At 45.7% G+C, this 22,726-nt stretch overlaps 1 pseudogene; it reads right to left on the reverse strand.

The window, feature by feature from the left end:
* Positions 1-479: 479 nt before the first annotated feature.
* The window catches only part of LOC115386760 (protein sidekick-2-like), a 47,974-nt pseudogene continuing 25,727 nt past the window's right edge, over positions 480-22,726 (reverse strand).

Consider the following 22,726-nt stretch of genomic DNA (forward strand, 5'->3'; position numbering starts at 1 on the left):
CAAATCTACCCAGGGGAGGCGCTGTCAGTCAAACATATCATGAATTGAGGTCTTTTGTCCAATTTTGTCTAATTGGTTCCCCTGCTGCCTGCTCTATCTCTACCCTTCAATCATTCCGCCTGCAAAGTCAATAGGGGCGATATAATAACCCGCTTTATCACTGAGAGGTGATTCAATGATGAACACAAGGCCTGCGCCGGCATTCAACTATTCTGTTCACCAACTATTCTGCTCAACTTCACTCGTGGTGTGGGGAGGGTGGGATTGGAGAAAATCTGTGAGCAGTATTGAACTTCTTAAGAGTTCTCTGAAGTGAAAGATAATCTGCTTCGGCAGCTCGGCATTCACCAGCAACTCACATAAGAAAGCGGTGGCTCAGGCGAGCAGCAGGAACACATGCACACATGTTTGCCCAAAGAAATTGAAAATTATAAAAAAAATAAGAGAAAAAATCAAGAAAGAAAGGAATGGATGTGGACTTACATACGACTGCTGGAGGGAATCTTCCGCCCATCTCTGAACCACGTGATCTGGGGCCGGGGAAGCTGTGTATCCGCGGTGCATGGATGAGAGCACCCTCGCCCTGGGACACAGTCTGAGATCTCTCACCCTCCACAAAACCTCCCATATCTAACGGAGAGAGAGGAATCCCCCCAAAACATATATTAATACTTGCAGAATTCTTTTTTTTTAAAATAAATAAAAGAAAAAGTGTCATGGATGTCGTGTAGCTAAGCTCTTTTAATCAAAGTGCCTCATCCACGTACTCAGCAAGACGGGCCCCTAATAGGGAAAACAGTATCCTCCCCTTAATACACTAGATGCATACATAAAAAAAAACTGCACTTACAAGCAACCTGCACTTCAGTGCTGCACTGCATTATGGCTCCCACTCTATTCCTCACAATGCAGCGGTAGTGGCCCGCGTGCGCTCGGTCCAGCGTGGGGATCAGGTACCTAATGGGCACAAGCAACACAAGTGCAATTAGTCATCATCAGCATGACAGACAGCAACATTTGTCATCCTGGCGCTTTTATCACCCACACTCAAGATGCTAAATTAATTGAGATGTTTCGCTGGGTGCCGGAGACACAGCTTGAAAGGCATTCCGCTTCGTTACGAGCCATACATGTTCTAAAATAGTCACACGAGTGTGGTTTGGTTTGGTACTGAGCACCAGATCGTAAACTAAAGGAAAAAATTACAGTTTTAATAAGGAGCACAGAGTTTCTGACTGAAGTCTTGTGTTTCAGTGTGTTCTGGAACTATCCTGATCTACATTCATGTTAAAAGGTGTATTTGAAGCACGAGCTTGATAACAGGCAAGTGTAGTCTCTTTTAATTGGTTTTGCTACAGCCACTTAGGAGTGTGGCGTCTGCCCTGGCCATGTTCCCCCCTGCACTGCAATTCGGGGGTAGAGGGGTGGAGGGACGGAGGAGAGGTGGTGGTGGTGGTAGGGGGGGGGGGTCTGATTAAATGGATTCCAGTTCTCCTCTTTGATCAGGGCTGGTGAAGAATAACAAGCAGAGGGCTGGCCTGCGAGGCAGACCCAGAGACTAAGCCACGTGAGAGCACAGCCAAACGCCGAGGAAAGACAGCGAGAGGAGAAGACGAAGGGGGGAGAAAGAGAGTGACAGGGAGAAAAACAGACAGGGCAGGATCGGTGAGTGTGTGTGTGTGTGTGTTTTTCGAGAGTGTGTGTGTGAGCAGAAGGGGTTTAGTGATAGCAATCAGCCAACACCACCTGAGAGTGTCTGCTCATGTCGAGGGATCTGGTCAGACTGCGAGTCGAGTCGAAGAAAACAGGACAAGGATTGGATTGGATAGAGAGCGACTCTCACTACAGAACTGAAACTGTGACCTGTCAACACACATTCAAGCACACTGGGACACAAGCATACTGTACATGTACAAATTGGCACACTGATGCATACACACATACGCGCACAGAGGCCCTCGTTAGCACCGGCTGAGGGCTTCTTTTGCCACTCTCCGTGCTGTCAGTAGAAGTCGTCAGCAAAAAATGTTTAGAGGCAGAAATCTGTAGCATGAATTTTTTAAGAATAACTCCGCGATGACTGAGACGGCAGCCCCGCCGCACACCGACGAAGTAGCCCACCCACAACGTTCAAGTTGATGAAAAATATGCACCGGGTGATTTTTAGAGCGGCAAATGATGGTTTTCCGACAAACAGCGAGAGAGAAAAGTTATCTGCTCGCATCATCTCGCCGTGTTGCATACAGTGTGAGATACAATCGGAATAAATTTGACAATCCCCCGAACACAAGGATGCCACGTTTCAAGGGAGATACTGTACACAGCCAAATCAGTCCTGAATAATACATGGAAATTAGTCTTGAACGTGAATAAAAATGAGCAATTGTGCTATTAGTTACAATTAAACGCTGCTAAAATGTCCTCATGCAGTAAGACAATTATAATTAATGAACTGGAAAAAAAAAAAAACATAAAGGACTGGTGATAGAATCAAATCTCCGCGGAAGTGAAGCCGCTAACCTGTATTCCAGGGAGAAACGGGTGAGCTCGGTGCCGTTGTAGATCCATTTGAACTCCAGGGGCCAGCTGCCCTCGGCCATGCAGGTGAGAACCAGGCGGTTGCCCTCCAGGTGGACCTGGGCCGGAGGGGGCTCCATCTTGAAATACGGCGGGACGTCGTCTACTGGAAGAAGAAAGAGGAGGACAAAGCGGAGAGTGGTATTAGAAGACCAATAAACTAGATGAATAAACAGAAAGGAAGAAAGTTGTTGGTAAAAATGGCAGCGATGCAGCCTTTCAGTAACCTCTGCGCGAGCAGTCACAACACAATTTTAGCAATTCATAGAGAAAAAATAGGGACTCAGAACAAGCTATTTCCATTTTTCTTCTGTGCTGATTGGGAACTTGAAGGTCAACAGAAAAGCTTGCCAAAAAGCACATGGAAAAAACTTGTTAAGGCAAAAAAGCAGCTTACTCTTTATTTCAAATTGAAATGTGCTGGCAAAGAGCTAGAAGAGCAATTTGTGCAGCAGGAGAAGTGTAAATGAACATACCTCCAGATCAGTAAATGGGAGAGGGTGGGGGTGGCGGAGAGAAGATTGAAACGGGAATGCACGGAAAGCACATGGAGAGGAAAAAAAAAAATCTGCGGAGAACCGAGTTAAAGGAAAGGAAGAGGGAGTGATAAACTAGGAAGCCATGGGGGGTAGAGGTAGCAGAGCCTGCTTTGGAAAACACAAAGTTTCCCGGTCTTAAACCTTCCTTCTTTGACAGGATGAGTTATGCTCTGTGCCTCCCTTCATTTATCTTTATAGTTCCCTAATGCAGCCAGATTATACAAGCCTCATCCGCAACACTGCACACAGCCAGTGCAGCCGCAAAAAGCCTTTAAGGTGAAGGTCCAGGGCTCAGCTCGGAGACAAAGTGCTTTCATTTGAGCTGATGAAAAAGGCATGATCAGACTTATTGATCTGTCTGCCTCACCAGCTACGGGCGACACTGAGCCGATTGTGCCAGTGTTTGTGGCGGGCTAATTAAAGTCTGTATTAATAGCTGCAGTAAGCTGCCAAAGCCCGGAGCACAACTGGTTCCTCCTCGACCACACTGGCTGAGTCACTCTCATGGCTGATTACTGGCGCCTCCCTCGCTCCGCGTACCGGTACACAAGTTCACGCTCCAGATTTATGGCGGTAAAATGCAGAGGATGGTGTGGCGGAACTGGGCGAACGTGAGGGCGACCCCACCGAGCAGAGGGGAAGATACAAATTGAACCCGAACCCTTGAAATCGTAAATAAGAATGATAGTGCACTTCTGTGTTTCACTTGGCGGTCATGCAGGCAGAGTACACGCCCACCAGCTTATCCACTTTTCGATACTCGCTTTATCTGGATCGGGCATACATCCTACACAATCCGCCCGTCTATCCAGTTTCCACACAGACTCAGATAATAAACGCTCACATTCACAGCAATGCTCAATTTCAAGTCAGCCTGACACACACATACACACATTCCCACACACCTACCGTGCATAACTACCAAGACAAAGCGCATGAAATTCATGCTGGGAAAGCATACAATCGTCACAAATGAAGGCCCTGGCCTTGTTGTGAACCTAGTCCTTGAGGCTAATCGCTCAGCCATTTCAGAGAGAACATTACTTACAATAATATCTAACTGCTTCTTTCTCATCTCTCTGTCACTTCGGTGCATAAATGGAAGCAACAAACTCACATCATGTTCACTTTCCAAAAACATGTTGGTTTTTTTGGGGTTTTTTTTGTTCATGACAACAAAACTCCACTACCTGGCAGGTGTACTACCTCAACATGAACTTCTCAAAAACAAGCACAGCCGAAGCCAGCAGACATTAGAAAGCCGATCCTTGCCTGAGCCCAAATGGAGGAGCCATCCGTGTTTTCCCCAGGCGCTGGCTGCTGGAGTGGCGGCTTCGCTGTAATTCCATCCAGTAGCAAATGCATTTGTACTTGACATGTGCACACACACACACACACACACACACACACGTACACACAATTCCAAAAACATTCACTTATGGATGAACAACACACCATAGGCAATGACCAGCCACTCTGAGCGGGTACGCGGGGCTCGGTGGCTGCGTGCACTTAGCAGAGCAGCTCAATCAACAAGTCACCATTAGAGACCTGCTTGTGCAAAAACCGAACTCACACATCGATTGTCTGAGGCAAGGAATGCACCTAATACCAACTTACTGATGTGAAATTGCAGAACATCAATTTGAGTGGCCTGTAATCACCGCCGCGCTTACCTGTTTCAGTGCTTTTCACGTGTTCACGTGGATTCCTGACGAAGGGAGATGTTTCGAATAAGCTATAATTATGAATCCATGAACGGCTGCTATCCGTGGCATGTGATTAATTTCACCTTTGGAGTAAAGTATACTTTCATGAACAAAGTGGGCGAGGTGGAGGGAAAAATCAATGATTAGCATCACATCAAAGTGAAATCCGATGCTGTGCTGCAATACCAAAGAGAAGATGGCTCTCTGTGTTGCACACAGCTGACCCGATCTAGAAACTGAAAGTGTGAGAACTCAAATGACCATTGACCCACCAACAGTTCTTACTGCTGAAAGAAGACAGGACCAATTCCACCGCGCACTGGTCTCTAAGATCTAATGAGTTTCCAACAGAGAACCTCTCGTCTGACCCCGATTCTCCTCTGCTTCACTGTGCTTTTGATCTTCACAGTAAAACACTGAGGTCAAGCTCCGGCTGATACATGTTTAGGCCTGTGGCAGAAACCGCATGAGTGGCGCCGCTTTCATGATTATGATTTCAAGAGTTTTTTTTTTTTTTTCCTATTTCTCTGTTTGAGCGTCGGCCGGGGTGAAAGCGCACACATCTGTGGATTTCTGACACTGAATGGGCGTGTGTCAAGGTAGCAGTGTTTCTTTCATCTACTCTCACATATGAAGTGTGACATTTTACATATATATATATATATATATGTGTGTGTGTATATATATGTGTATATATAATATATATTATATATATATATATATATATATTATAATATATATATATATTATAATATATATAATATGATTGTGTTGTACTGCATGGATCTTCTGTACTATTATCATTTCTGACAATGTTGATTTCTGGGTTAAGTTCCTTTATGGAACAAAAGCCGACTGTACTGTGTTGTACGTGGCTGCAGGACGTGTGTCCATCTCTTTACAGCTGGCTGACTGCACCATGTGAAGTAAAGCTGACATGTTTGTATTTTTTTTTTTCCCCGTCAGAAGATAGCGGTGGAGCGGGGGGGAAAGAGCAGACGGGGCATCGGCCAGGAAGAAATGTCGCTGCCTCTGTTCCAGTGACGAATGAAGGGACAGAGGTGGGTTTGGCAGGTGCGTGGCCGTCCAGATGGCGAGCTCCGAGGCAGTCTAGTGGATCTGGGATTCCTGCGGGACTGTGACCGGAGATAAAAGACGACCGAAGTCAGGCAGATCTCGTGAAGACCGAATCTGGCGTGGACGGACCAGGAGGGCTTTTAATGGGGCTGCAGTGCAGAGCAGCTGCCCCCAACAGTCAATCTTCAACACCACAGCCCATTCACTACAGATATAAAAACACCTTATTCTAACCTGACAGCTGAGGTTGAATGGTGGCATGGCTCCAGCCGGGTCCCCTGCTGCATACACAGAATTTTAATGGCTGTGAGACAAAGACCACAGGCACCGGGGCAGCTTTATAAACCAAAGCCTATTGTGCTCTCTATTGCACCATGCTGGCATGCAATCACACAAACGGTGTTCACACTCGGCTTTTGTCTTGTATTCTTTCTCCTGCTTATTTCGTGCTTTAGCTCCTTGCCCCGGCTCTACTTCAGCAGCAGGAAGCTCTTCCTGCCCTCCGTTTAATCCTCGGGCACCTGTGTTTGAGCCAATGTAGCCACACAATAGCTGGCACGCCGCGCAACTGTATCATTGAGATGCAGCAAAGTGAATCGTGGAGCCCCCGCCTGTTGAAACATTTGGAAGTCTTATTATCCACTCGGAGCCATTCCTCTCTCTCTCTCTCTCGCTGTAACCTCGCCGTCTATTTCTCCACGCCTCTCGTTTTCACCGCTGACCACACCGCACTCACAACTTCCCCGCTCCGCCGAGCACTTCCACAGTCCGCCCCGCGGTGCATCGCGCCGTCCGGGGAAAATTTAGAGCCCTCATTTAGCCTCTCCAATTGGACTTTAACATGTGAGATGGGTCATGGCTACCCTCTCTGATGGGGGTTATGCAGCTGTCACGGAAGTGACCTTGGCCTCGTAATGGGTTGGAGAGAAGGTGTGCGTTGGAGAGGAGGGGGAGTTTAAAAGCATCTTTAAATCTGATGAATCGCTTCCCTCATGAATGCACTCATGCTCTTAGGCTCCCTCGCATGATAGTTGTACGTGAAGTTTCTTTTTTTTTTTTTTCGCCAACAAACATGAATGCGAACATGCAGGAAAAACATGTGAGAGATAAACCTCCCCCCGAGAGAGAGAGAGAAGAGAGAGAGAGAGAGAGAGAGAGCGAGAGAGAGCAGCACGTGCTGAAGGTCAGGATGATCACAAGCTGCCGTGGCGGCGACAGCAGGTACTACGCCAATTTACACTCTATCACTTAGGTGAGTCAGAAAGCAGGCCGACAAAGAAGGAGGGATTAGGAGAGCGAGCGAGAGGACAGAGGAGTGAGAGAATCGCAGGGAAAAACAGATGGTGAAAGAAATGTAGGGCTTAATGATAAAAAAAAAAAAAAAAACTCAAAGAAATGTGGAGTATTGATGTAGCGGCAGAGTGAGATGAGGATCTGAGAGCGGGAGAATGAGGGAAGGAGTGAGTGTCCTCCAGCACCAGGCGGCAAGGTGAAGCGACCCATTACAGTAGAAGCCAAACAAGCAGGCCAGGCCTGGAAGACTGGAAATGGGAGACGGAGAGCCTCCGTGGCCCCATCCATTTAGAGAAACAGCACATGCATCTGCATGTCGCACCTGAACGCCAATCCATCAACCACCGACACCCCCCAGCACTCCACTCCTGTATTTATACCCTCTAATTCACGTTTCTCCACCATTAGGGACAGTGCTGCACTGAAAGACGTTTCGGTATCCATGCTGTGGCGACGTAAACTTGATGACATACTTTTAAAAGCTGGTGCAGGCATCCAGCAGAGTACAGAAGGAGACATGAAAAAAAAGGGAATATGGATTTTTATGTAAAGTTGTTTCATTCTTTTTGAAGCTGTGTTTGCTTTGATGTTGCAGAACGAAGTCCTCAGGTCACTGCGGATGAATTACCGCCTGCATCCCAGCTGTGTTTAGCGGATTGCCACGGGTTAATTGATGTGTAATTGATGTGATTAATTGAGGTGTAATGTACCGCGGTGACGTGTCTGGGATCCTGCTCACTGCAGGGCCCGGTGCCCGTGCCCGTGCGTGTGTGTGTGTGTGTGAGAGTGTGTTTAGGTGTGCTCGCGTGTCTACATGAGGCTACGGCAACACAATTAGAAGCAGTAGCATCCAGCCAACAAATGGAGATTTAATTAGGAGTGAAGACGGAGCGGGAGGCCAGTCAATGGGCAGCAGATTGAATTATCTGGACACACACTCCAGCAGGCAGCACAGACAAATTCACAGTCGCACACTCACACACACATACACACACACACACACACACACACACACACACACACACACCCTTTCTGTTTGGAATTCTTGCCTGTTTGCCTCACTGCTCCTCTGAGTGCTTTCCTCCACCTCTCTGCTATGCTCTGCCTGTCTCAAACCATCTTCCTCTTTTTTGATTCCCTCCTTTTTTCCATCTAAAGTTTTCTCTCTCCTCTTTTTTTTTTTTTTTTTTTTTTGGTCTTCTCCTCACCAGAATAACAGTTTCCTCTCTGCATGTTGTGGCAGTCTCTCTTCCTCAGCATCCTTGATCTCTCCCAATACAGCAGTCTTTATACACTCTTCCCCTGCCCTCTCATCAGCTGTCATCTCTCACACACTCTTTTACTCTCCTCGTCCCTTCTTAACTCGCTGCCAAAGTCTCTCCATCTTGTTCTGTCTCCTCGCTCTGTGTCTTCTATTCTTCAGCCCTGCCCTCTCTCTCTCTCTCTCTCTCTCTCTCTCTCTCTCTCTCTCTCTCTCTCGCACTCCTCCTCAGTCGCCCGCAGTATATTGTATGGCGCACCGAGGGACGTGTCTGTGATATCCAGGAGCCTAATTAGCGAGTCCAGCTCCTGGCAGAGAACACGGCACGCAGAGGAGCACAGGCACAAGGCCTGGCGTCAATTAATGAGACCTCACACGCCCACAGCCATCGTTACACGCCCTCTGCAGCGTCGGGTCTCTCGTCGGTTCAGCCTCGTCCGGCGAGCGACGGGGAAAACCGCGGCCGAAACCACCGCGGCGAGACGTCGGGGAAGTTGTGTCTTTAATCATCAAGGAGTCGTCGGAACTTTGAGAAGACGAAGTTTGGATTCTTTTTTTTTTTCCGGCTTTGTGACACTCGAATGAGATTTATATCTTGTAGCACTGAGCTGTGAACTTATTGTTGGAAGCAACAAATCAATGCATCAAGGCAGGAAAGCGAGCCACACATGAGGCAATGTCTATCTTTCTAAGGGCAAGATATATTAAATTGTTTTATCTTAAGGAAGTGGGATTTGGAGAGCTCTCACAGGCAGAACACAGTGGGGAGTGATGCAGGCTTCCCAACCGGTACAAGGCAGTGTGTGTGTGTGTGTGTGTGTGTGCGTTTCTGTGTGTGTGTGATTGAAATCATTGTATTATTTCCCAGGTGTGACAGACAGCTTCTACGGTTTGCAGGAAGACAAGATGTTTTGTGCTCCAGATCACACACACGCCTCTCGCTGACTCCCGTCTTTTTTTTCTTTTTTTTTTTCTCTTTTCACTTGGGAAAAGGCAGATAGTTGCAAGCGGAGGGCGAAATAATGACAAATTTTCACTTGATCACTGCGAAAAGTAATCGACATTGTTTGACAACAGTAAAACAGGTAAACGACGGGAAGCGGGAGGGGAAAAAAAACGGCGGCGAGAGCAGGAGACGCGGCCAGCCTCACCTCAAGGCAAGAAGGTTGGAAACAGGCCTCAGTGAATTTCGAAAGTAGGGCAAAGACTAACGGGGTAAATAAATAAAATAAACAAACGCATTGAAATGTGAATTCCACGGGGCCCCGGGTCATTAGAGTTAATACTGTGCGTAATGCCATCTGCCGCGATTGTTTACACTAGGCTGGATAATTAGATCCTAATTAGTAGATGGTATGGTGGGGGAAACATTATTTCACACGCGTTGAGATGAAGATAATCAGATGCACCTACAGTTCTGTTGCCCGTCCATCCTGGGACCTGCGGGGAAGCTGCGTGAAAGTGTTGCTATTAGACAGGTCTTGATTTAATTACTCGATGCAGCCAACAGAATCTGGATCCTTCCTTCCCACCATTAACATATAGATGGAGTTATGCTTTTTTTTTTTTTTTTTTTTTTGGAGTCGTCTTTGAGATTGACATTTCACAAAAACCTGCATGCTCCCTGTTCTCACATGTGGGCAGGCGTGTGCCTGCGCATAACAAAGCACGTTAATATCCTCACCTTGGTGAGTTTGTGGCAGGGCGCTTTTAAGACCGAGACGCCCAAATATTATCGAGCGGAATGCGCGAATGCAGGAGGCGATCGCCGCCGTGCTAATGGTGTTTTGGTGAGGAGCGCGGTATCGTGGCACCTGCCATCATAATAAATTGCGCGCGGAATAGCCGGCGACGGTGATTCTTATGAGTGTGGCAGAGAGCATGGGCGCCAGGCGGTGAGTGGCAGGAGATGGCGGTGAACGCTAATGGCACAAAGCAGTTTGACAGAAAGGAAAGAATTATCATCTCCCTTCATTACATTTACATGGCCGCCTGTCCGCCTCCCCTCTCTCGCAGGGAACACGCATGGAGGGCAATCAGTGTGGGCAATGTTTATTTACCTGCTCTGCGGAAGACAAACACCTTCCTCTGGTGCGAATGCATCATCCACTCAGAGACGAGGATCTCGGGAGTTTCTCACACTGACAACAGGTCGCCCAGATTCAATTACACGTGAGGAATAACAGATCTCTGGCAGAGGAGACAGAACATGAGCAGAGCCAAGAAGGGCGGATTGGGTTTTTTTTTCTTCTTCTTCTTCTTCTTCTTCATCTTCTCTAATTTTTGCAGAGGGTGTGAAGTGTAGCAGGGGAGCACGAAGCCCCCGCTCCTAATTGAGACCTCTGGAGTGTGCGAGCTCGCCACACCGCTGCCTCCTGACCACTATTTTCCTCCATTTATCCACGTCGGAGCTCCGCCGACTCCCGCTTTGTGACGGAGTGACAGCTATCCCATCACCTCCAGTTAGAGCCTCAAAGCCTGGAAGGCTCCTGCCGGGGCCGCCTCCCCTGACCTCGGAGGCATCATTCCCCCCCCACCCCGTCTCTGAAACGCTCGAGCAGCGGGGGAAGGCGCAGCCGACAGACAGACAGCAGCAGGCAGACAAATATGTGAACGCCCTGACATTATGCTAATAGTAGCGTTTGGCTGCTTCCGACATGACTTCACACCACATTGCTCATCCCAATTATCAGACACACCAGCAGCTTTGAGTGAGAAGCTTTGCGAGTTGAACAAAACAAAAAAAGAAGAAAAAAAAAAAAACCCAGTCTCAGTCAAGGATACTAATTGTTTTGCTCTCACCACATGATCCTTTAACATGGTTTAGCGTAAGAAACACGACTTGTTGAAATTGGAAGCACATAATAATGTCCTGTGTGAATACTGGAGAAATTATGCATGCTGGAGAGTGAAAATAATGAATAACGATTACAAGTGGACTTGACAGACCACACAGGAACACTAGAGATGTGTCTCTCTCCCCTCTCTCTCTTCTGATTATGTAAATACACTATATAAAATGAAATATCTGTCCCATAAATGTGATTTTATATCTGGAATACACCCATGCAGCTAAACTCTGAGTATTTTTTTCTACCCTTTGTCTTATAAAATGCCATCTGGGCACCTCATGATTAATGAAACAAACCCACGTCTTTTTTTCTTTTTTTCTTTTTTTTTTTTTTACTACAGCTTGGAGTTCGCTGTAAACAATTCTAATATCTGATGATGTTTTTCCAACTTTATTCTCAAGTTTGTACACAAAAAAAGTGGTTGCTGAAATGATTTTAATGGTTTTGTTTTGGGAGCTGTGGGTCAGGGAGATGCCTTTTCCCAGCAGATTTTTTTTTTTTTCCAATTAAATTCTGAGCGTATTCACACACTCCCGCCCCTGATTTAAGATGAGAGCTGAAATCCAAGGTGTCCACTGGCGCCAACAGCTGTTTTTTGGGGATTTTTTTTTTTTCCCCCTACGTGCCTTCTTTCTACTTGAGGTATTTCAATTTTTGAGAGCGAATAATAGAACAAAAACTGTAATTAATTACAACTGAACATAGTTTAAAAATCAAAGGAAATTAAACATAATCTTCAGTACAAAACCATCAGTAACAGGGGTAACAATTAAAAAGCACCATCAACACAGCAATTCCCCAAATAAAAACTGCTGCACCCGGGCAATTCTTCTCCATAACAGTCTCCGATTGCCTCTATTGAGAGTGTGTTTAATTTAAATTGATCAGAAAATAGGAGAGCATTCAAATGAGGATCAACACTACAGGGACTGAGTCTCTGCAGACTTCGGGCAAACCGCGCTCTATTTACTGGTGTCTTGCTCAGGATGTCCAAAGAGGATGAAGTGGGTGGAGCGAGTGTTTATAACAATCACATCAAAAGACACTCTAAAACGTGCAGTTTATCACAAAAGTTGTATAATCGTTACAAGTTTTCAGGGAGTTTTCGTCGATATGCTGACTGTTGCCAGTGAATCGAATGTTCATAGCTCACTAACGCACGTTTTGACAACCTTTGTCCAGTGGTGTTTTGCGTATGGAGAAAAAGTTTTAGATCTTGGAGTTCAGCTCAAAAGGAGCAAAAACACAAGTGTTTTTGTGCCAATCGATGGTACAAAAATAACTTAAAAACTTCCAGATCAAATAATGATAAATGCTGGCCCTCTTCTGTATAGAAAATCAAAACAGAATAACAAATTTTTAGCTCTCTTCTCAAGACTTATTGACAAATACACAAATAACAGGTACAGAAGGTGAATGTTAAGCTTTCTTTTAGTTCCTTTAAAACACAGCACTTGCACGTTGGTACAAAACCAGTCCAGAAACCAGCTCGATGCCAAAATCAAAAACATACCAAAACCAAAACCACGTGCGCCTCTCTAAAAGCCAACGGTACTGCTTCAATGTAATACATGTCATCGCAAATCCAAAAATAACACCTGAATTATTCAAGTTCGCCATCCATAAAGAGCATTTCTCACAAAGAAAAAGTGTTTTCACCTACCTGCCCAAAAAAGGTTTTAGTCAATACAGACGTCCTAATATCATCCAGGCTGTTCAGTCACACAATGCTTCGCTATAATAATGTCACATTTTTAAAGGGCATTAGAGAGATTATCAAAATGGCAGTAATATTGACCTAAACAAGCAATATTAAGTAATTTATTTAGAGATATTATTTATGTAGTTTGCAAATGTCCGCTTCCACGTCGTGTGAGTATATCTCACGTGCAACGAAGGACAGGAGTACCAGTTAATTTAAATAATATGTGCTTAATATTACAAAGACAATAAAAAAATTAGATTTCTACAATAATGCCACAAAAAAGTAACGCCGTCTGTGTTCGACCTGCAGTCACATGTTTCAAGCTGTGCTCTGATTGGTGATGAACGCAGGGATGAACAGGAAGTCAGGAAAACATGTCGAGAAGTTGTTAATTTCTCAGAGCAACAACCAAGGTTAGCGCTATTTCGACGGGCTTATACATATGCAATAGCCTCCTTATACACAATAGAAGAATTACAACCACAGCAATTTCAGTCTTCACACAATGTCACATACATCCTGGAGGTTATCGTTAGAAATTACATAAATTTAAAATAGGAGCACCATCTTCCATCAGGTTAATGTATTCAGAGAGCTTTTTTTTTTTCTTCCTGGTGTGTTATTGAAATGTTCCACAATTGCTCTTAACACATCAGTGTAAAAAAAAAAAAAAAAAAAAAAAAAATGCTGGTAATTCTGCGAACGCTTTCTGCGGCCAAAGGACGCACAAAGCGGAGGGACCTGCCTGTTGTGGCTGCAATAGTTGCGAGCTGAAATATGCATGGATGATCAAGTAGATATGGCATAATGCAACCGGCGCCAAAGCAAAGGCATAAGTGATTTGAAGGCTTAATGCAGCCCTCCACGCTACGTAGAGTTATGGTCGGGCGATTTGCATCATAAACGTCTGTTAAACTTGCACTTTTAGAAATGAATATCGCTAAATGACAAGCTGACAAGGCGCCAGATGGGGCAGGCAGGATTGACACTTTTTTATTATTTTTTTTTTTACATTTGTATTTTCCACCCATGAAGGGACCTAATTCCATATTACTACATCTATAAGCCATGCATAAATACACATCAAATAGCATATTTTTCAGACCTCGTAATCCCTGGATAATCTTCATCTACAATATGAAGAGAGCTAAATTGGAGGGAAGATGCACAAATGAACATATTTACATCAGTCCCATTAGTGGGAGACTGAGGAGATACATTTTAGAGATCTACTGCTGCTTTGAAATGCCTGTAGGCACTTAAGAATTTTATTAGAAGCACTTTAACTCACTATGCAATAGTAAGTAATGTGCTTTAGTACACATATAATGCAGTGGATTACAACTCTGGATATTAATAAATCATCTGTTTTATTTATTACTGCTCTTTTACCACAAGCAAGTAAATGACATGTTTAATCTCTGCTGCAGACTCAACGGCTTTGTGTGTGTGTGCATGTGTGTGTGTGTGTGTGTGTGTGTGTGTGTGTGTGTGTGTGTGTGCATGTAGGAACTGCTACAGCACCGTTACAGCTGTCTGCATGTTTCGGTGGCTTTCATATGAAGTCAATGCAGATTTTGCGAGGTTGCAGACGCCGTTTGCAAATAGTGGCAGATGTAATTATTCCTATACGGGGAGGCCTTTCATGAGCGGATGCACGTGCGTCTGAATTCTCCATCAGATTAAAGAGACGTGTCTGCACTCCGCAGTCCCTTAATGACAGGCAGATCAAAGCCCATCATGTTCCTGGCTGAGTTGAGGGGGGATCATTAGTGATCGGTCAACAAGTCATCATTAGTGAACATGCCTTGTAGCATGTTTACCCATTGTGTGTGTGTGTGTGTGTGCGTGCCGATACGTGATCATCAGATGCATCCATATTGCTCTCTGATCTCTGCGCAGGTGTGTGGGAGGTACACGGGTCTCTCCTGTGGCCCATTTCCCCACAGACAAATGCCGCTCCAGCGGTGAGAGCCGGCCTCATCTATTGTACCTCCTGCCTCCATCAACTCACTTTCCATCTATTACGACCCAACAGGCTGATCTTCATGGCTGAAGCTCATTGTAAAACCCTAGCCTTGCTGATTCAATAGGCTCTGGAGGGTTCTGACAATGACCAATTCACTCATGACTATTATTCATCACAAACCTTTCCAGCTCTCCAATAAAATCCACCACCCACCTTTCCTGCTCCGTTTGGTATGCTGTAACAATCCATCACTTCCAAATGTTCTGTTGCCCCTACCAAATGTACGGATAAACACGCACGAGCACACGCACGCACGCACGCAGACGTCACTTTTTTCCACTCACAATTCCACTGAACAAACTCTCCTCACCTCAGAAATTGCTATTTTGGTGCAGGGCTATTCCTTCTCTCAGCAGCAGTTTCACATAAATTTTATTTATTTTTTTCTCCCTTTACAACATTTGCTCCTGGCTCCCTTCTACCATCAACCTTTCCTCAACCACAAACTGCTCTTTCCCACTGCCAGCGCTCGCTCGCTCCCTCTCCCTCACCTTCAGATGCCACCCATCCACTGCCTCCATGCCTGACTGCTTTGACAGGCCCCAGATTCAGGCGGGGGGGGTGGGGGGGTTTGATCCCTCCGTGGAGCGGGAGCGCTGGCAGTGGGGTCCACTCTCCAACCGCTGGACGTACAGCCCTGAGCCACCAATTAAAAGTCATGAAGGCTTTTAGGGGCACGCAGGGCTGCAGTTTCTCACTCTGCCGTGGATTGGCTGCCTGAAAATAGTCTTTGTGTTCCTGAGACAACAGTGGAATATGCAGGAGGGGAGGGAGGGGAGGGGAGGGGGGGGGCGGCGAGCTGGGGGTTGAGGAGATGCGGGTTAACAGAGCAGCAGTGCGGGGCCACTCCGCTCTCCCCTGTGCTCTTAAGCAGCACTCTCCTGGCGCCTCACTTCATCAGATTAGATGAAACACCCACTGTCTACTGTATATGCATTGTTCATTACTGGCCCCTATATGAGCATTGTGTATAGGCTTTTAAGACTGGCCTCCTCGCTCCCTTTCCATCAGACCGTTCTATAAAGGGTCACGTCCAAGATTTACACAACAAAACGCCTTTTTGTCATCCTCTACCTTTGGCTCTCTCTCTCGGCACAGAAATCTCCGGCAGTAAAAAGTGAATCACTTCCTCCTCTGAAAACGAATAAATGGACTAATGAGAATGGCTGCGAGCTGTACATCATCCACCTGAAAAGCTTGCTTTCCAAAAAGTAACACACAAATCATGGAGATGACCATTTACCTCATAATGCCTGCGAGGACCGGCTGTATACAACATTACAAGTGTGAAACAAGACCTTAATGTGCTGTGAAAAAAAAAAAAAGGAAAAAAGAAAAAGAAAAGAGCGCTGCCCTCCCAGCATTAGTTTAGTCTTCTGAACAGCAACCATCCATACCATTGTCACAAATAGCAGCCAGCCACTAATGGAATCAATAAAGCCTTGCAAATATTTACAGGACAAGGGAGCCTCAAGGCAATCAATTCCAATCTATAAGACGATGGAAGGTTCTACTGTGGCTGTGTTTCAGGTTAAAAAAAATCAATAAAGTCAGCTTTGGAAAAAAAAAAGAGGGGAAAAAAATAAATAAGAAGCCTTTTCTGGGGGCACCCCTCAGTCTTTTCTCATATGCTTTCTCCATCCGTCCATCACTCTGACCCTTGTATTGGCTCTTTCTCTCTTTCTTTTTTCTTTTTTTTCCAGAAGTTGTCCAAGTTTGACATCGCCGGGCGCGGCCTCCCAGCAGGTAGTGGGAACCGCGGGGAGCGCATACAGCGAGGTAGTGGGAGACAGCTTTTGAAGAAGGAAGCAGCTAGTGGATGTGACAGGCTGTTGAAAGCTTGGGAGATAACAGCATCTGCTCGTGGAAGCCTCAGCAACTAGAAAGGTAGCGTGAGGGGGGGGGAAAACGGCGGGGTGAGAAGGCCAGGCGAAATCTCCGGATAATAGGATATAAAAACAATGCCGCTAAGTTTCTGCATACACTCGCGCAGGCAACGAGGAAGGCAGGCTGAGTGACGGAAAAGTGAGGCGTGGAGGCAGTGCAAAGAATAAGAATTAGGGTATATTAAAAACAGATTGCTTCCATTCCTCTCGGGGGGCAGATTTTTTTATGCACAAGGTTGTAATCCCTAGTTTATGTTTCTGTAGTAACTAGCTCGATAAAATACATCAACCCAGCACATAAAAGTGAATAAAATGGGTATATAAAGTGTGTCAGGGCGGCAGGAAGCTATAGAAGTCAAGACCGCCCAGAGTGATTGCTGATTTATTGGCGCATTGATGTCTGGTAGTGCACCGACGAGTTCAGCAACTTCTGATAAATAAGCCGATAATGTCCAGGTTTTCCTCTGGCAGAGCGCACAGTTACCAGGCCTCATTCAGCCCCGCCGGTCTCCCAGCCTAATGAACAGGTAGACGGAGGGAAGGGAAGGACTCGATGCAAAAAGGGGCCGAGCTCATTCCGATGGCCGCTACGCTCCCCCGTGCACCGTGCTCCTGAAGCGAGAACAATCCGAGGGGGGATTTAGCTCCTGCCGGTGGCTACGGGAGTCTCTTTAACAACCCTACCCTCCCTCTGTGATAACTACATGTGGGGAAAAACGGCGTATAATAAAATCAGCCACGCAAAAAATCCTCCAGTGGCCAGCTTTAGCATAAATGGATCATTTTGGAAGCAGCAGGAAAGCTATTCAAGGAGTGCTTTTACAAGCGGCGGAGCTACATGTGCATCGCACATATCGAAATGTCTTCCACCAGCCTCGGGGCTCGGAAAACTTAAGCACCTGAACGGCGGCTGCTTCGTCACCTGAAGGCTGCATCCCTTGTTTGCATGCTTGCGTGTGTGAACAAATAGATCAGGGAGATACGGGAATAAATCAGCTTTAACCCTCAGTTTATATTTTGCAGTCCATGCATCATGCAGATATGAATACTGCATGGTCCACACTCTGAAAATGACTGTATCCTCATCTGATAGATATTTCACGGCATGGCTCAATTAATTGAATTTTGCAACTGAACTGAAAAATCTTTAAAATGCATCAAAATGAAATGCATCAGATTTAAAGTGTGTGTGTGTGTGTGTGTGTGTGTGTGTGTGTGTGTGGTGTGTGTGTGTGTGTGTGTACCAGCCCGCTGTGAGAGTGAGTAAAAGATAGAGATGGGGAGAATGAAAGAGAAACTGACCACACAAACTTGAAGGTCTTCTTGGCAGAGCTTATATGTGGTTCTGACTGCCAACTTGCGAAAAATGTCAATTACTCTCTCTAGATCTGAAACTTTTATGACTGCTTCTAGGCTGTATCAAAGCCTTCTACCTCGTCCGCCTCGCTCCAAATGTTTTCTCTCAGAGAAAATCAGCTTTAATTATTGAAAGCGTGGCTTCAAGTTTATTAGTGTTTTTCAGGACTTCCTTCAAATTGCCGTCCAAGGCACCGTTGTGCATATCAAACTCGTCTTATTGATTCTAACCTGCTTTCTTTTGTTGCAAACAGACAGTCTGTCAAAAGCCTCAGATCTGCTGCCTTCAGTAAAAGCCTTGTGATGCATTACAAAGACAACTGTTCCCAGACACACAGGAAACATGTAACAGCAGAAAACACAGATATGATTCTGGAAGGAAATGAGAAACAAACAGAGGAACACGAGGCACAGCATGCCGCTCGCAAAATCTGCTGAGGAGAGAAACAGAGGTTGAAAATGAATAAAGATAAGTCATAATCAGGAGTGATGATGCTGCTGATCAAGCCCGGTCACAGCAGGGGGCTCTGTTTGTTGACCACAATGAATCTGATCTCTGTCCCCGTGAACCCAACGTGCCACGGAAACCACAGCGGTGTGTCTCTCCCAGAAATACATCCGATACACACAGAGACACAACTCTGATCTCCTTACTCCCATAAGCAAGAGCGTTTTAATCCCTTTAGGATCAAAGGAGGCGTCGAGTTTCGCCTCCCTTTCATTAGAGAGGGACAGGCTGCACGGAAACCCTCCTCCTCCTTCAAGAATGAACGGCCAGGTTTGATCAATCAATAAAAGTCCTCTAACTCTGGCCTAAGTGCCCCCGCTCTAATCACTCTCTTTTGAAAAATGGAGGATGAGGTAGTGGGACCCAGACTGACTCCTGCACCGTTCATCAACATGGTCTTTTGGTCTGGGAACGAGTCAAATTATCCCCGGCTTTGTTATGTTCTATTCCAGCAGCCTGACAAGCATCACCTCAGAAACCTGAGTCCAAAACATGAAAGTGTGAATTCTGGCGAGCGGACGCGGCGGGGATCAAGCGGGCTGATGGAGCGGCTGAGCGCAGACCGGGCGGCTGTGTGACTTTGCCGTTGTTGTTCACTGGAGGAATGTAATCTTCTTAATCACGATCTGAACCTTCAGAACATTGACCCATTTCATATGCAGCTTCTTATCTCCGAATGCATGCCCATATCTCATTTAGAAGTGTTGGAAATCCTTTTTCAATCTAGGTGATCTGCTCTCGCCAACCTGCCTCCAGATTCTTCTAATCCACTCAAATCTAATCCAATGCTTATCAGCCAGAGGATGTCATGATTATGTATTGAGTTCTGCGGCGCGGCGCCGTCCTCTGCGTGTTTAACACCGACAACAACAAAACAATAGCTCCTGCTTGCTGCTTTTATTCTGTACTTCCTTTTGTATTTATTGTAGTAATAATATTCATGCTGCTGCAGCCACAGGGGAACATGCATACCCATACACAAAGAGCACAAAGAGGTGGTCTGGAATCAGTTTAAAAAGAAAAAAAAAAAAGTTAGAAAAACAAAAACAAACAGCATCATAAAGAACATTCACTCGTAACAACATGCATTTCCAGCACTAATTTGAACTAATTGAATTTATTTGTGCAGACAGTGGCCGCATTAGTTTCAAACAAAACCCTCTCAACACAATAAGCGACATATTGAAAAGAAAAACAGAAAAGAAAAGTAGATCTCTCATGATTTTTTTTTAAGATGGGTGCAAAAACCAACTGTGACTAATGGCTCAAAGGCAGACGACCGAAATGCGCGACACTCAGCAGCTTGAAGAAGCGAAAAGCCGAGCGCTGTTCACGCTCTGCAGGATAACAAGCAAACAACACTGGCAAAGAGCTGGCAAGACTAGGATGAGGCAAAAGGTCAAACATATGAAAAAAGAAGAAAAAAAACTGGTAATAAAGAAGGTCGGTAAGCTCGACTATGCAAAGTATGCAAAAACACCCCGGCAACCGGAGGAGGAACTGGCAGGACGATGGAAACACGGAGAACTAATTGGGTGATGGGACACAGGTAAGTTCAAAAACTAGAAAGAAAGAAAAAAAAAACACACAAGAAAAGGCAGGCAAACAACCCAGAGCAGATCCACAAAATGAAAGAATAAAAGCAACAGGCAGGAATGAAAGGGCAAAACTAAAAGTTGACACAGTGCTGAAAGCTCCGCACTGACCACTCTGACTTTTCAAGAAGGTTATGAGGCTGCTTACATTAACATTACTGTGTGCAAATGAGATCATTTTAAACACAGCAGCTCCTTCTCCAAGGTCCAGGTCAACGGAAAACAAGCTTTCCTACCTGTAAGCATTATCATAGAGACGGGGCTTGAATGCACACAAACAGCTTTTTTTTAATAAGTCAAAAAAAAAATTAATCAATCTGAGCTTTTCACTCCGACCTGGTCAACACAACAGCGTCTCTATCTTCTTTCATTCTGCGAAATGAACGGCAGATATGATTAATGCTTTTCAGATGTGACAACAAATGATTCCTTCCTTTTTTTTTATTACAGTTCTGTGATTCATTTAGCAGATGTTTTATTGAGAAAGACGAGGAATTAGCATACCAGGCTCAGTAAATGTGTCCTATACTGGAGGGAAAAAACAGTGTTACGGCCGCAGTGTGGTAACAAATGATTCCCACAGTTTCTGATTGCGTCTTTTGCTTTGCTTACTGTGTCAAAATGTCACTTGGTGCTATTTTACCATGCCTGGAAGCAGATTACGCATGCACAAACACAGCTTCTTCCTTCCTGACGTCTGTGTTAGTGCACGTGCACGCGCCCGTCAGTCTGACAGTCTACCTCCACAGCCAAAGAGGGGTGTTGCTAAAGGATTACCATCGCAGTGGCAGACTGTCTGGAGATCAAAAAATGGCCTTAGTTCCTTGACTGGATGCCAGTCTGCCTTCCTCTTTCTTGCCGTCTCTCCCTCCCTCTCTCTCTGTAAATTCCTTCTCAATGAAACGAGAGAGGATGGGCTCTCTTCAGCATGAGCAACGGTGGCTTTATTGTCAGCGTGAGCTGCCTATCGTCGCGATGTGTCAGGCCGGACCCCTTCCCTGTCAGCCTGTCATCGCGGCGCGAGGCATGAGATATGAAAACTTTGGCGAATTTGTCGAGGGGGAAATAAAGCGGGGCGCCCGGCTGATCCGACACTCTTATCTTCACGGCATCGGCCCCTCTCAGGCACAGACAAGTCAGTCAGCTGGATCAGATGATAATAATAACAAACATACAAAATATCAATATGAGGCACATCAAAGGCAATGTGAAATTAATATGACATAAGCAGCTGATGCCAGGCCTGGCCGGGCCAGGAGAAAACAGCTTTCACTGAGAGCCCTGACCTACATGAGACAATACACTCAACTGCTGCCGGACAGTCAAACACACACTTCCTTTCACCGTCTTCCAACTTTAAGAAATACGGAGAAAACTGAGAACGCACATCTAAATTCAAAAGGTTTCTTCATTCCAAAAAGTGCGCAACACGTCGCTTCCGCACGGCGCCAACTTGTGCACACGAGCCGGGCTTTTCCCCCTCTCCTCCCTCCCGGGGCGTCTGGAGCCCGGGGAGGGAATAACTGCAGCCGCGACGTGAGAGCAGAGCCGGCGGCGGCGGCGGCGGGTGACCTTTAATGGCATCACGCAGCAGCGGGGAGTTCCTCTGTTCACCCGACTCATGTCCTAAAGGAGACAAATCAAAAGGTCCTGATGGGTGACCACCTGTGAGGAGCTGCATGCCCGTCTATTTCCACGTATTCGTGTACGCATGTACAAAGCGTGCATGTCTGGATGCGTGTGCATATTTCTGCGCGTGCAGTGTGTTGATTGCATCGTTGCAAGTCGGCTTGGACAAGAAAATTACTCCTTTGAGTCTCTACAAAGAGGATGTGGGCTTTGCTGCGGAGCCCCTCAAAGGTGCTGTGAGTCAGTACAATTTAATAATTAAATCCAAGTTTCAGGCTCATCTTTTAATTTGCAGCCACCACAAGACTTTTTGCAGCTACTTGCGCCTTTAAACGCGAAAAAACACAGCTTTAGGAGGTTGTAATGGTCAAATTAAGTCATTGAAGAAATTCTTCAAAACAAACACAAGTTATTTCAGGATTATTATTTTTTTTATTCATCAGTGTTTTACATTTAAGAACTGGAGCTCAGGGAGTTGTAACAACTTGTATCTTTGTGTTAATAAACTGATAAGTTGATAACTCCCTGAGAGAAGAGGAAGAGAACACTGACAAGTTCTTCTTCCACAGCGAAAGAACAAAGTGCAACAAAGTAGTTGGCAGTGCAATTAGACCACATAAATCTCCTTTTGCAGCAGCCGAACCCACTTCTGAGAACCATTTTGCCCTCGTGCCCCCCGGCAAAGGAATCCATCCCACCTCGTGACTCTC

The sequence above is a fragment of the Salarias fasciatus genome, chromosome 4 (assembly GCF_902148845.1).
Source record: "Salarias fasciatus chromosome 4, fSalaFa1.1, whole genome shotgun sequence".
Lineage (NCBI taxonomy): Eukaryota > Metazoa > Chordata > Actinopteri > Blenniiformes > Blenniidae > Salarias > Salarias fasciatus.